This window comes from Phoca vitulina, unplaced genomic scaffold (assembly GCF_004348235.1).
Source record: "Phoca vitulina isolate PV1807 unplaced genomic scaffold, GSC_HSeal_1.0 scaffold2, whole genome shotgun sequence".
Taxonomy (NCBI): domain Eukaryota; kingdom Metazoa; phylum Chordata; class Mammalia; order Carnivora; family Phocidae; genus Phoca; species Phoca vitulina.
The window spans coordinates 76,737,236-76,751,734 of record NW_022589705.1 but is presented as its reverse complement, the minus strand read 5'-3'; the positions used below and the strand labels follow the sequence as shown (position 1 = coordinate 76,751,734).

The 14,499-nt window shown below is 41.5% G+C and overlaps 1 protein-coding gene across 4 annotated transcripts in view; it reads left to right on the top strand.

The window, feature by feature from the left end:
* Positions 1–14,499, top strand: part of ZBTB8A (zinc finger and BTB domain containing 8A) — a 61,065-nt gene that overhangs the window by 1,160 nt on the left and 45,406 nt on the right. For 2 of the 4 annotated variants that reach the window (XM_032388807.1, XM_032388797.1), the window contains one exon: positions 10,382–10,485. The exons of 1 other annotated variant lie outside the window; for it this stretch is intronic. The gene's annotated coding sequence lies outside the window, so the exon portion shown is untranslated. Of the gene's footprint in view, positions 1–9,218; positions 10,486–14,499 lie in introns of those variants that run through there. One more of the 4 variants, XM_032388816.1, reaches the window with a different exon arrangement.

Below are 14,499 nucleotides of genomic sequence, written 5' to 3'. Positions count from 1 at the left end.
GGCGGCGGTGGCGGCGGGAAGGCGGCGCGGGGACGGTGCCCGGCGTGTGTGGAGCCGTCGGGCGCCGCGGACTGCCGGAGGGTCGGCGGCCGGCCGGGCTCGGGCTGCGCGGCGAGTGACGGGCGGCCAGCCCAACGGGGCGGCGGGGGGGCGGGCGGGCCGGGGTCCCGGCGCTGCTCCCCGGCGCCCCGGGCGCTGCCTCGGGAAGGTGGCTTCCTGGGCAGTAGTCCGACTTTCTCCTCCATCCTCCATCCTTTGGTTTTATATCGTGATGCAACAGATCCGGGCATAGAACCGAAGGCAGACTTGCTACACCTACCACAGATTGAGCCATAATTTTTGGTTTATGACGGAACCGCACAAACGCACCTTCTATCCGTGTAGACTGCCTCTTTTGTAAGTTAGTTAGCGGTTTGGCCCCTTCCCCTTCCAATGCGCTTATTTCGCATTGATTGTGCCAGTAGCCAGACTCCACATCTTTCCAAGACGTGTTAGGTTTTCTTTCCTCCTCTCTCTCCTTTTTTTTTTTTTTTTAAAGAGAGATATAATTGATATAAAACATTGTGTTCGTTTTCGTTTAAGATGTCTTTGGAAGCAGTAGATTCCCACCTAGTGGGCTTTTAACTACGCACGGCAGTATTCTATTCTCAATAAACGTTTCTGTTTGCGGAAGTTTAAGTAAATGGAGTGCCTTCACCTATATGAATTATTTCACTTAATTTCACATAAAACAGCCACCCAGTCAGGTCGATGGTTATTCTACTTTCCAGATGAGGAAATGCATTAAGTGCAGAATGTAAGCGTTAAACCAGAAGGTGAACGATGGCAGTCTTCCAACGCCCTTGCCTCCTGTTCTTGTTCTTCATTCCCTCCTAAAGGCACCTCCAGAGTCTTCTGCAAAGCAATTCGGTCACTTTGCTTTCCTGCTCTAAAAACCTTCATTGATCTTTATCGGAAAAAAAGTCCGAAATCCTCAACAGGAGAGCTAAGGCTCAAACTTCGTCTCTAGTCCCCCCTTCCCCAAGCCTCAAGTGTGGGTGGGTTTGTAGGACCCCTGGAGCAAGAGCTCTTGGCTGATAACCAGGGATCAGAGATTTTTATTCCTGGGAACCTCCCAGGCCACACCACTGGTAAATTCGAAGTGAGAATCTAACCTGCAACCCTTGGCCAAATGGGCACGTGTGGGTTAGACTACAAGATGTCAGCAGGAAGCATCTGGAGTACCTGGGCTCCTTCCAGACCATGTAAATTTCTGACCCGGTGATACTTGATTCATCCTCTATAACTTAAGTCTTATTTTCTATTTGAAACTGGGTTTCTGTTAAATAGGCTTAACCCTTTCAGTGACATAATTACATGTTTATAATATTTAAAGGATTTGATGTAAGTTTTTTTGATCCCCTCGAGGGAAGTTTTTGTCACTTCTTTGCTCAAAAATGGTCAGTGCCTCCCCATTTTCAGTGGTTCCCATCTTACTCATTTTAAAAGACAAGGCCTTATAAAAGCTGGTCCTATGATGTCCTACCTGCTGCATGGTCTGCCCTCCTTGATGCTCCTCCAGGCCTCCTAGCCTGCTCTACCTTAGAGCCTTTACCGGTCCATCTTCCTGGAACACTCTTCCCCTAGATACCACATGACTACTCACTTCCTTTGGACTTTACTTAAATGCCAACTTCTCAATGAGACTTGTCCCAGCTATGGTTTCAATTCTCTTAAACGTTTTTATACTTAATTCTAAATCTTTCCAGGGTTCAAAGATGTTCATCCAAAAAGGAATACAGTTACCATGCTAGTTAGCTCTAGTTCTTTATGACTCAGGGATTTTTGCTAAGGAAGCTAATGAGATGGTTTTGGTGACCCTGATGGGACATACTAAATTCTAGTTTAATGACTATATATCTTAAAAGAGATGGCATTGGAGCCCACAGTCTTTTTTTAAATTTGTTTTTTATTTTTAGAGAGGGTAGGGAGGGGCAGAGGGAGAGAGAGAAAAAGAATCCCAAGCAGGCTCCATGCCTGGCATGGAGCCTACCCAGGCTCGATCTCACAACTCTGAGATCATGACCTGAGCTGAAATCAAGAGTCAGACGCTTAACCTACTGAGCCACCCAGGCGCCCCGACTTAAACCTTTCTTAATGACTTGAGTACTCTTGTGAACGCAGGTTATGTTAATGTCCTGTGGATGTAAATATTACCATGTTGTAAATGAACCCAACTTACAGGACAATTCCTGTTTTTTTGTAGAAGGCCCTGTTTCTGCTCCTTCCTACAGCTCTGCTGCTTGTCCTAGTTCAGCGCCTCACCATTTCTTGCTTTGACAATTACATTAAGCTTGAAATTAGTCTCTCTGGCCCTGCCTTTCCCACCCGTTTCTCTCCCTCCATGCTGTTTCAAGTTTTTGTCTGGGTATGCAGATTGGATCATCGTTAACAATAATACCTAATATTTATTGAACCCTAGTTGCATGCCAGGCATTGTGCACACGCTATGGTCAGAAGAAGAGTGCAAGACTCAGGGGTGCCGGTTTGGGGTCAGTCAGCCAGAATTCCAGTCTCTGTTCACTTGCTCCTGTGCAATTTTGGAAAATTTTTGAAAAATTTCCCTATGGGTCAGTTTCTTCATATGGTGTGGATCGCAGCAGCTCTTCCTTCGTGAGGCTGTTGTGAGGACCACAATGAGATGAGTATACAGTGTTGAGCACAGCACCAAGTGAACATTCAAATATTAGCTATTTTCATTGAGATATAACTCACGTGTCATAAAATTCACCCTTTTAAAGTAAATTCAGAGGGCGCCTGGGTGGCTCAGTCAGTTCAATGTCTGACTCTTGGTTTCGGCTCAGGTCATGATTTCAGGGTCATGGGATTGAGCCCTGCTTGGGGCTCTGTACTCAGCGTGGAGTCTGCTTGAGATTCTCTCCTTCTCCCTCCCCCTCTGCCTTTACCCCCCCTCCCCAGAGTCTTGCACACTTGCTTGCTCTCTCTCTCAAATAAATTAATAAATAAAATCTTAAAGTGTAGGGACGCCGGGATGGCTCAGTTGGTTAAGCATCTGCCTTTGGCTCAGGTCATGACCCCAGGGTCCTGGGATCAAGTCCCTCGTCGGGCTCCTTGCTCGGCGGGGAGCCTGCTTCTCCCTCTGCCTGCTGCTCCCCCTGACTGTGCGCGCTCTCTTTCTCTGACAAATAAATAAATAAAATCTTAAAAAAAAAAAGATTCTTCCATGTCTTTAAAAAAAAAATAAAGTGTACAATTCACTGTTTTTTTAGTGTATTTGTAGAGTTGCACGACCATCGCCACCCTCTAATTTGAGAACATTTTCACCATAGTATAAAGAAACCTCGTACCCATTAGCAGTCATTCCCCATTCCTGCATCTCCCTACACCCGTGACAACCACTAACCTACTCTGTCTCTATCATCTGCCCATGGTGGACATTTCATTTAAATACTATCATAAAATCTATGGTCTTCTGTAACTAGCTCCTTTCACGTAGCTGGAGGTTTTTAATGTTCACCCATGTTCTAGCAAGTATCAGTCCTTCGTTCCTGCTCATGGCTGAATAACGTTCAGTTGTATGGATGTGTCACATTTTGCTTACTATTCACCAGCTGATAGACATTTGAGTTGTTTCTGTGTTTGGGCTATTGTGAATAATGCCTCTGTGAACATCTGTGTACAAGTTTTTTTGGAGACGTGTTTGCATTGATCTTGCGTATATATCTAGGAGTGGAATCACTGGATTATATAACTGTTTTTTAATAGCTTTATTGAAATACAATTCGTATACCATACAATTCACCTATTTAAAGTGTAAAATTCAGTGGTTTTTAGTCTATTCGTAGATACGTACAACTGTCACCACAGTCAATTTTAGAGCATTTTCATCACCTCAAAAGGAAACACTTTAGCTATCAGGCCTCTCATCTCAGCCCTCTCCCTACAGCCCCTCCTCCCAGCCCCAGGCAACCAAGTATCTACTCTCTATTTCTATAGATCTTCCTATTCTGGACTTTCATATGAATTGAGTCATATAGTATGTGGTGTTTTGTGATTGGCTTCTTTCACTTAGTGGAATGTTTTCAGAGTTCATCCATGTTGTAGCATGTATCAGTACTTTAGTCCTTTTCAAGGCTGAATAACATCCTATCATATGGATGTTCCATTTTCCCGTTGATGGACATTTGGGTTGTTTCCATCTTTTAGCTATTACGAATAATGCTGCTACAAATGTTTGTATCAAGATTTCTGTGGGGACGTATATTTTCATTTCTCTTGGATATATATACCTGGGCGTGGAATTGCAGGGTCCCCTGGTAACTATGTTTAATCATTTGCGGAACTGCCAGACTGTTTTCCAAAATGGTTGCATCATTTCACATTCCCACCAGCAGTGTATGAAGGTTGTGATTTGTCCAGATCCTGGCCAACACTTGTTGTGTGTTTGTGTGTGTGTGTGTGTTTATCCTAGCGATCCTAATGAATGTGAAGTGGTATCTTACTGTGATTTTGATTTGCATTTCCCTAATGACCAATGATGTTAAACGTCTCTTTATGTGCTTATTGCTATTTGTCTTAATTTATTTCTTATTGCTATTAATCTTACTTATCTTAGCTATTATCTTATTTAATCCTCTTAACAGACTTCCTTAGAGCCTCTTAACAGTCAATATCCTCATTTTACAAAGAAGAAACTGATGCGCAGAATTAAGTAACTTGACTAAGTCACACAGTCACCAGTAGATCTATAATGATGTCACTTTTCTTAAAATCCTGCAAAAGTGCCCCAAACCCGCTTAGTGGAGGGGCTTCGGGATCTGGTGCCTAAATACTTTTTTCTCCTTTTATCTTCCACTATCCCTCCACAGGCCCCATGTCTCTAGCCACAGCAAAATTTTTATCATCCCTGAAGAAGGCATGCTGTTTGAAACCTCCTTGTGCCTTTGCCTTGGTGCTGTATCTACAATGCCCTTTGTCCTCTGTTTCCTGAATGAACTTTTACTCATGCTTCAAGATCCATTCAACTGTTACTGCCTTTGGGAACTTCTGGACACTTCTAGACACTTCTAGACACAGTCATTTGCTTCCTTGGTTTCAGAGTTCCCTTATGCTAGGAGTATTTTCTTCATTGTAGTGTAACTTGGTTTAAAAGCTTCTTTCTTCCTCTCCATCTCTCTCTTTCTCTGACTCTCTCTCCTTACAGACACTGAGGTGTTCCAGAGCACTGACTTTTCCCAGAGCCAGAGAGAGCCTGGCACAGAGTTGGTGCTCGATAATTATGTATTAAATGAACACATTTCTCCTTTTTTTGAATATCTGCCCTTCTCATAAAAATAGAATAAAAGATTTTTGCTTTAAAAGATAGGAAAATGCAACATATGTAGCTATATGGCGTTCAGAACAGTGTAAAAGTAATCATTGAATCAAAGGTTGAAGTTGCTCTCTTTCCATTGTTTTTTTCTTTTTTTTTTTTTTTTAAGATTTTATTTATTTATTTGAGAGAGACAGCGAGAGAGGGAACACAAGCAGGGGGAGTGGGAGAGGGAGAAGTAGGCTTCCCGCTGAGCAGGGAGCCTGATGCGGGGCTCGATCCCAGGACCCTGGGATCATGACCTGAGCTGAAGACAGCCACTTAACGACTGAGCCACCCAGGCGCCCCCCCATGGTTTTTCTAACCCTTCAGAAAGCCTCCACTGTTGTTGAGTGCTTGGCTCTTAGCATCTGAGCCATCGAGGGTACGCCAAACACCTTTGTATCCACTTCAGTTCCCTCTGTCTCACTGGTTCTGTTGGATAAGGTGCAATATAAGGTTCTTACGGTTTCAGAATATTTGGGGGAAGCTTTATTTCAAAATCTACAATGTATTTTCCGTCATCAGAAGATACCCGCAAACCAAACAAGGCCATAATTTTATCTAAGACCTTCTTAATATGTACATTAGAATAGTATCCTAAACCTAAACACTAAAATTTTGACTTTTTTTTTTTAAGATTTTATTTATTTTTTGACAGAGAGAAACACAGTGAGAGAGGGAACACAAGTAGGGGGAGTGGGAGAGGGAGAAGCAGGCTTCCTGTTGAGCAGAGAGCCCGCCGCAGGGCTCGATCCCAGGACCCTGGGATCATGACCTGAGCCGAAGGCAGACGCTTAACGACTGAGCCACCCAGGCGCCCCTAAAATTTTAACTTTCAGATTGCAAATCTTATGGAGAATACAGATCCTATTCTCATGAAATCTCCTCTGTGATAACATTTTATTTTTTTTAAAGATTTATTTATTTATTTGAGAGAGAGAGAGCTCATGCACGAATAGGAGGGGCAGAGGGGGAGAGAGAGAGAGAGAGAATCCCAAGCAGACTCCCTGCTGAGCACGGAGCCCAACATGGGGATCCATCTCAGGACCCTGAGATGACGACCTGAGCTGAAACCAAGAGTCAGAAGCTTAACCAACTGAGCCACCCAGGCTCCCCTTAACATTGAAAAAAATCTGAGTAACAGAACAGCCTATGTGTCTGTTGAGGGATGGATGGGTAAAGAAGATGTGAAAGAGATGTAGATATTTAGCAATGAAGAAGAAAGAAATCCTGTCATTTGCAACAACATAGACGGACCCTAGGGCATGCTAAGTCAAATAAGCCAGATAGAGAAAGACAGATAGATAATACATGTTATCACTTATATGTGGAATCTCAAAAACAAAGTGAAACTCATAGAAACCAACTAGAAAAGTGGTTGTGAGGGGCTGGAGGGTGGAGGAAATAGGGAGAGGTTGGTAAAAGGGCACGAACTTTCAGCTATAAAGTGAATGAAGTCTGAGGATCTAATGTATAACATGGTGACTATAGTTGATAACACTATAGTGATAACACTAAATTTCAAGTTGTATACTTGAAATTTTCTAAGAGAGTACAACTTAAATGTTCTTACAAAAACAAACAAACAAACAACAAAAAACCACACCAAACCCAAAAACCAATGATAAATATGTGAGTGAGGTGACAGATGTATTAATTAGAGGGAGGGACTCGTTTCATAGTATATATGTATATCAGATCATCATGATGTACACTTTAAATATCTTACTGTTTTGTCAATTATATCTTAATGAAGCTGAAAAAAAAAATCTGAATGGCAAACACCCTGGTTCCTAGAGCATAATTAATGAGGTAGTGTTTGAAATGGGAATATGGCAACAATTGTTTCTACAGAAAAACTCTTCCTTAGGGTGAGGTCTACAATAGCTAGTTAGAGTAACCTTAACTAGTTGGCCAGCTAGAATGGAGCTTTGCAATCTTCACGTACACTGTGGTTTTGAAAAGATCACTCTCTCTCAGCACACGAATATGATGGACCCGGTCACATTTTCTTCTGCGTCCACCTTTGTATAAGTTAGCATTTTACAGCCTACAAGAATATGTGTGGTAGTAAAATTATAAAATGTTTACGTTTTCTACTCAGTTAAAGAAGTGTTTTAGGGGCGCCTGGGTGGCTCAGTCGTTAAGCGTCTGCCTTCGGCTCAGGTCATGATCCCAGGGTCCTGGGATCGAGCCCGGCATTGGGCTCCCTGCTCAGCGGGAAGCCTGCTTCTCCCTCTCCCACTCCCCCTGCTTGTGTTCCCTCTCTCGCTGTGTCTCTCTCTGTCAAATAAATAAATAAAATATTAAAAAAATAAATAAAGAAAGAAGTGTTTTAAAGTGGTCTGTGTAATTAATAATAGTGATTACCATAATAATAACTAACATCTATCAAGAGCTTGTTATAAGCCAGGCACTGTTGTAAGCACTTTACTTAAATGATTTTCTCCTTTACCCTGTCTTGTAGTTCTAGAAGGTATTTCTGTTACTCCATTTTACAGATGGAGAAACTGAGGCTCTAGGTTAACTTCCCGTGTTACCTAGTTAGCGTGTGGCAGAGCCAGAATTGGCACCTGGACAGTGTGATTCCAGAGCCTGTGCCCCCCGACACACACTGACCAGTCCTGTTGCTCACAGACAGACTACTCACCCATCTGCTTAAATTTTGAGGCAGCTGGTGTATTAATATGTCATCTGGGCCTGCTTGCAGGAAGAAGACACCACTCTAGTGTTTTCATTCGTTTACTAAAGGGAATTGAGTGCTTACAAAATCACTGGAAAGGCCAGGAGGAATGGGCTCCAGGCTGGGGCTGCAGAAATCATTCCCAGAACCAGACTGCCAAACAGGGCCCCCAGGGGAGGGGATCAGGAGGCCACCACTGGTACGGCTGTGTTCCAGATGACATCGCTAGTGCAGTTCAAGGGTCAAGAAATTGCTTCCCCGAAACTGCCCCTCAACACCCACCAACTGGGGATGGTTGTCTCCACCACACTTGTCTCTGAACAGCCATGCAGCTCTGGACCCTGAAAGGCTGCTACAGGAAAATGCAGTGTTTCCATAAATGTACTGGCCAGCATTAATGCCTAAGCAGCAGAAAGATGGTCCCCGCCTCCTTTCGGTCTCTCAAATCTCACAGAAGAACATCTGATGGATGGACCCTATTTCACATGGGGAAACTTAACCGTAAAGGAGTCTGGGAAATGTATTTTTAAATTTTCCAAAAGAAATTTAGAAAGGATGCTGAAGGTTAATACACCAACTACCATCTGCTAGGGTAGGGGCGCCTGGCTGGCTCAGTCAGTACAGCAAGCATGTGACTCTTGATCTCAGGGTGGCGAGTTCAAGCCCCGTGTTGGGTGCGGAACCTACTTAAAAAATTTTTGTTTTTTAAAAATATCTGCTAGGGTAGAAGGCGGTGGTTATCCTTAAAAATGACATGTCAACAGTATGTAAAAACTACTTGGAGCACAGACTATGTTCAGAAATCAGTTTTCTAAAAAGGCCACAGAACGTTTGCCTGCCACTATACGGACCCCAGTACTAGTTAGTGTGCTGCTAAGTACCATTGTTGAAGTAGTAAGGCTAAAGCTCTCACAGTAAGTACCCTTTTTTCCTGAGTGCCCTCCTAGCTCACTGGGGCTAGGTGATAGATGAGCTTTTAGTGTCACAAGGAGTTGTTCTCAAAAATTATTAATTTTTGGGACGCCTGGGTGGCTCAGTCGGTTAAGCGGCTGCCTTCGGCTCAGGTCATGATCCCAGGGTCCTGGGATCGAGTCCCACATCGGGCTCCCTGCTCAGCGGGGAGCCTGCTTCTCCCTCTCCCTCTGCTGCTCCCCCTGCTTGTGCTTTCTCTCTGAGACAAATAAAAATTTCAAAAATTATTAATTTTATTCCCCCAATTACAGTTTTCTGCTCAAAAATTGTTGTAAGCCTCTAGGCAGCAATGTTTTGAATAATTTAAGTTGCCAGAATCCAGACCTCCTCACGAGTGGGTAGTTGATGCAATCATTTTACTAGTTTAAATATATTTGAACAGCTCTCCTTTCTCTGGTGGTGTTTTCAGGATACTCATTTAAAAATTAGTTGTTTGTTTTCTTCTTTCTCCTTGCCTGTATTTTCTAAATTTTCTGTAAGTATATAATACTTTTATAATCAGAAAAAAAAATACATATTATCTTAAAAAGTGATTCCATTACGTTAGCCAAGAAATTTTTGGTGAGACTTCTTAGCTTAATTGATTGGTTTAAAAGGCATCAAATTCATTTCCCACCGCCTGTGGACATAAAGCCTCACACTCTTTTTGATTAATACAACTTCATGGTCAACGAAGAAAATAGTCAAACGGATTTTTTTTTTTTTTTTTTTTTGGCAATTAAAAAGTTTTGGAATAGAGTAAAAACTGAAAAATTGTTAATGAGTTGTTACAGCTGGTATTACAAATTGTGGCACACTCTGGTACAATCTGGCAAATTGAGTAAGTTATAAAAGATCTGGGTGACTACAGTAGGGCTTTCTGAACATATGCAGTAGGATTTTTTTTTCCCCCACTTCCTGCAACCGTGCAGTTTTTAAGAAATACTGAATTTTTCAAGTTGAATCTTTCAAGTTCTTCTGTTTGGTTTTCTTGCAAATCATATTAATGCAACTTGCGAGAAAAGGGTGATAAGACGTGTTGCTTTTGTGGTACCTCATCTGCTGGTCTGCCTTTGAAGAGCTGTTCTCTTAAGTTTATTTTATTGTCAAAGTTAAAAAGTATGTCTGCTTGCAATTTGCCGGAATCCATTTTAATACCAGAAATCACTTCTTGCAGATTTTCATATTAAGGTTTCAGTTAAAAATAAGCAAATCTATTTATTTCTGTTAATTCATCATCTGTGCTGATTATCTATTTTTACCTGCTAAAAAGTGATACCTGATTAGTGCTGCCGTGTGGTTTATTTAAATAAGTAGCTATTAAGTACCTTAGCAGATGTTTCTGTCTCTCATTACAAAAGTACATTATAAATAGCTATTTGCTCTCTCTACAGGACAATCCTTCATATACAGAGTGTGTTTGACTTGGAATCTTCCCTTTTTTACTCCACTCAATTGACTTAGCAGGGTTTCAAGAGCAGCGTTCGTAAATTTTCAGGTATGAGCCATTTTAATTCTTGATATTATATATAACTTAAATATATAGATAGAAAGTAGAGTTTTGCAGTTAAAGATTTTACATATCAGAGTATGGATTTATTGCTTGAACAGTTACTGTATAAAACATTCAGCATTCTGATTTTCTTGGCCAGGTCTCCCTGTTCACTTATTGCTAAATTTTTAATTCATTGCCTCTCTTGTGTATGTATCTCTTCCATTCTACCTTAATCAAAGATTCATATGACATAAGAGCTAGAGATGATCTAGACCAGTCCCCTCAATTTGCAGAGAAGGAAATGAAGCCTAGAAAGGTAAAGGTAAAGTCCGTGGACATAGAGCTAATGGAATGGTAGAGCTAGTGTCAGATCTCCCAGCGCGTCCCCTGACAGTTGTGTAGGAGGATAGCTCAGCAATTACGTCCTGCAGCTTTGGAGTCACTGTCTTGGTTAATACCCTTTTCTGTCCAATGGGGAGAATAGTACCACCTACCCAATAGGTTGTCATGTGTGAAGATTAAAGAAGACAATATATATTGCTACTATTATTATTGTTCCTGGCCCTTTTTCTCATTGGGTTGATCCCTTCACTGCTTCTTGAAACTCCCCAGCTTGGCTAATGGTCACCATGCTCTCCTGATTCTCCCTCTGAGTCTCTGTAGCACTGGCTTCTCTTCCCCATCTTGCTCCACAGTCGAGGGAAGTCCTCTAGGTTCTCATCTCAGCCCGTGCTTCTGGTGAGCCCCTCCATCTCTCTTGGCAGATATCTTCCACTTCTCTGTCTTCAGGTCTGACTTACCCTCTGAAGTTCAGATCAGCATTTCCAGTGGCCCTGTGGCCGTTGCTACCGGATTTCCCACTCACCTCACACATGATGTACTTAAAACCAAAGCCATTCCTTTCCCCCAAACCAGTTTCTCCTCCTGACTTCCTAATTTCTGTTAGTGATACCACCAAACACCTAAGCTTTACAAATCGTTGTGTTCTCTTTTTTCTTTTTCTTTTTTTTAAAGATTTTATTTATTTGACAGAGAGAGCACAAGCAGAGGGAGAGAGAGGGAGAAGCAGACTCCCTGCTGAGCAAGGAGCCCGATGTGGGACTTGATCCCAGGACCCTGGGATCATGATCTGGGCCGAAGGCGGCCGCTTAACTGACTGAGCCACCCAGGCGTCCCCATCGTGTTCTCTTTATAGCTCTCTAGCCTTCCACAGCCGATGACAAATTGTGGTACCCTGTAGTACATTCTGGCAAATTAAATAAGTTACAAAATATCTGAGTGACTGCAGTGAGGCTTTCTGAACATATGTAGTAGGGTTTTTCAATCAGCCATTAAGACCCATGGATTTATTTCCCATTCAGGTATTTTGCATCTTTTCCTTCCTTCCCATTCCTGCCATCCTCGTGGCGTTCAGGCCATTAACCAGACCGACAGTTGCAAATAGAGTCGCTGTTCATTTGCCTGGAAGTGGCTGGGTTCCTTTTCTCTCTTTCTCTCCCCCAAGAAATACAGTCTCTTGACTTTGCATAATGGAATGTTAACTTGTTGCTTGTTCATTTAGCACATGAATCTTGACCTAAGTAAAGACACAGAATATCATTATTCTGGCAGCTTCCAAAATATTTTAATTACAACCTAGATCTGGCTAACTGTGAGACTCATTAATATTGTACCCACTTGTTTGACAAACTTTAAAAATTTTTATTTTTGAATATATTTTTATTATTTGGAACTCAAAATATTTAAAAGTATACCATGCGAAGTCCCCATCCCATTCTTGTTTCCTGTCTCCCAGAGCCCATCTCACTTCCAGCTCGAAGCCACTGTTCTGTTTCTTGTTAATCTGGTTCAGAGTTCCTGCTTATTTTTTTTCCCTATGGATATATCTATATATGCACTCTATTCCTTGCTTTTTTAAAAACTTAGCTATGTATCATAGCTATCTTTCCATATAACTATCCCCTCTTCATGGACATTTTTCTGATCCTTCACTATCACAAACAGTTCTTTAGTGAATAACCATGTACGTGTATCATTCTGATCATGTACAAGTGAAGCTGTAGGATAAACTCCCAGAAGTGAAATTGCTTGGTCAGAAAATATATTCATTCATAATTTTGAGAGCTGTTGCCAATTTGACCTCCGTGGGGTCATACTAATTTATATTTCTACCAGGAATGATTGAGGGTACCTGTTTTCCCACATTCTTTTTAAGGTTTTATTTATTTATTTATTTTAGAGAAAGAGAGAGAGAGCGCACAGGGGTGGGGGGAGGGGCAGAAGGGGAGGGAGAATCCTAAGCAGATTCCCCACGGAGTGCGAAGTCCCATGCGGGGCTCGATCTCACAACCCATGAGATTGTGACCTGAGTGGAAATCACGAGTCAGATGCTCAACCAACTGAGCCACCCAGGCGCCCCTGTTTTCCCACGTTCTTATCAATATTATCACATTTTTGGATTTTTTGCTACCTTGAGAGGGGAAAAATGATACATCAATTGTGGTTTTAATGTGCGTTTATACTTTTATGACCAAGGTTAAACATACTTTTCATATGATAAGGGACATTTGTGTTTCTTTTCCTGGGAACTGTCCCTTGTCTCATATTGTCTTAGGGTTATTGTTATTTGACTTGCCAATTTCTTAGAAGCTCGGTGGAGTGACCCTTTTCTCTGATAGACTTTTTTGCCACGTTGTCATATGTCTTTTGCCTTTGCTTGTGGTATGTTTTGGCCATGCAGGATTATGTTTCATCTTTCTGTAATCAAATGTATCAGCCTTTTATTTTATGGCTTCTGCATTTTGAGCCCCAGGCCTTTCCCACTCTCAGTTTATAGAGTCTCCCATATTTTCTCTTAGAACTTCTATGGCTTTGTGTTCACACTTCAATCTTTGATCCATATGGAATTTATCCTGGTATGAGAATAGGAAGTGTAAATCCAGCTTAATTTTTTTTTTCTGGAAAGCTAAAATTGCCTCAGTGCCCCTTGTTAAACTGCTCATTTTTTTCACTACAGGTTCATCATATATTAAATTCCCACCAATAGTGGGCATATGTCTGGATTTTCAAATATACTCCATGGCCTTTTTCTTTATCACCAGCATCACGGTTTTAATTACTGAGGAAGTATAATTCAATAGATGTTGGTGCTAATTCCTTCTCTTTGTTCTTCTTTTTCATAATTCAACTAGCCATTCTTGTTTATTTATTTTTCCATAAAACTTTAGCAGCAACTTGTATTGATCTTAAAATAACCTGCTGGTGTTTTTATTGTGGTCATGTTATTATAACATATTTTAGGAAGAACTGACATCCAATATGTTGAATTTTCTAATTCAAAAGTCTTGGCTTTCCATAGTCTCCTCTTATGTCTCTTAGTTTTCTTCATATGAGTCTTATGCACTTCTTGTTAAATTTATTCCCAGGTATTTTATAATTTTGGTGCTATTGTAAATGGGAGGCTTTTATTCCATTATATCTCTTACCTAATGTGGGTTTTTTTGTATATATGAAAGTTACTGATTTCTTTTTTTTTTTTTTTTAAAGATTTTATTTATTTATTTGAGAGAGAGAGAATGAGAGACAGAGAGCATGAGAGGGAGGAGGGTCAGAGGGAGAAGCAGACTCCCTGCCGAGCAGGGAGCCCGATGCGGGACTCGATCCCGGGACTCCAGGATCAGGACCTGAGCCGAAGGCAGTCGCTTAACCAACTGAGCCACCCAGGCACCCAAAAGTTACTGATTTCTAATACTCATTTTATAACCTCTTTTCCCCCGCTTCTTGTTTGTGGTCATTTTGCAGTCGAATCTCTTGCATTTTCCAGGTATACAATCATATTAGCTGCAAATGATGATAATTTTACCTCCTACTTTCCAGCGGTCCTTTTACTAGTTTCTTTCTCAAATTAATTGCCTTGGCTAATGCCTCTAGAACAGTGTTAAGTAATCGTGGTATTAGTGGTCACCCTTGTTCTGTTGTTGACTTTACTGGAATGTTCTATTCAGATGCTAGGTTTTA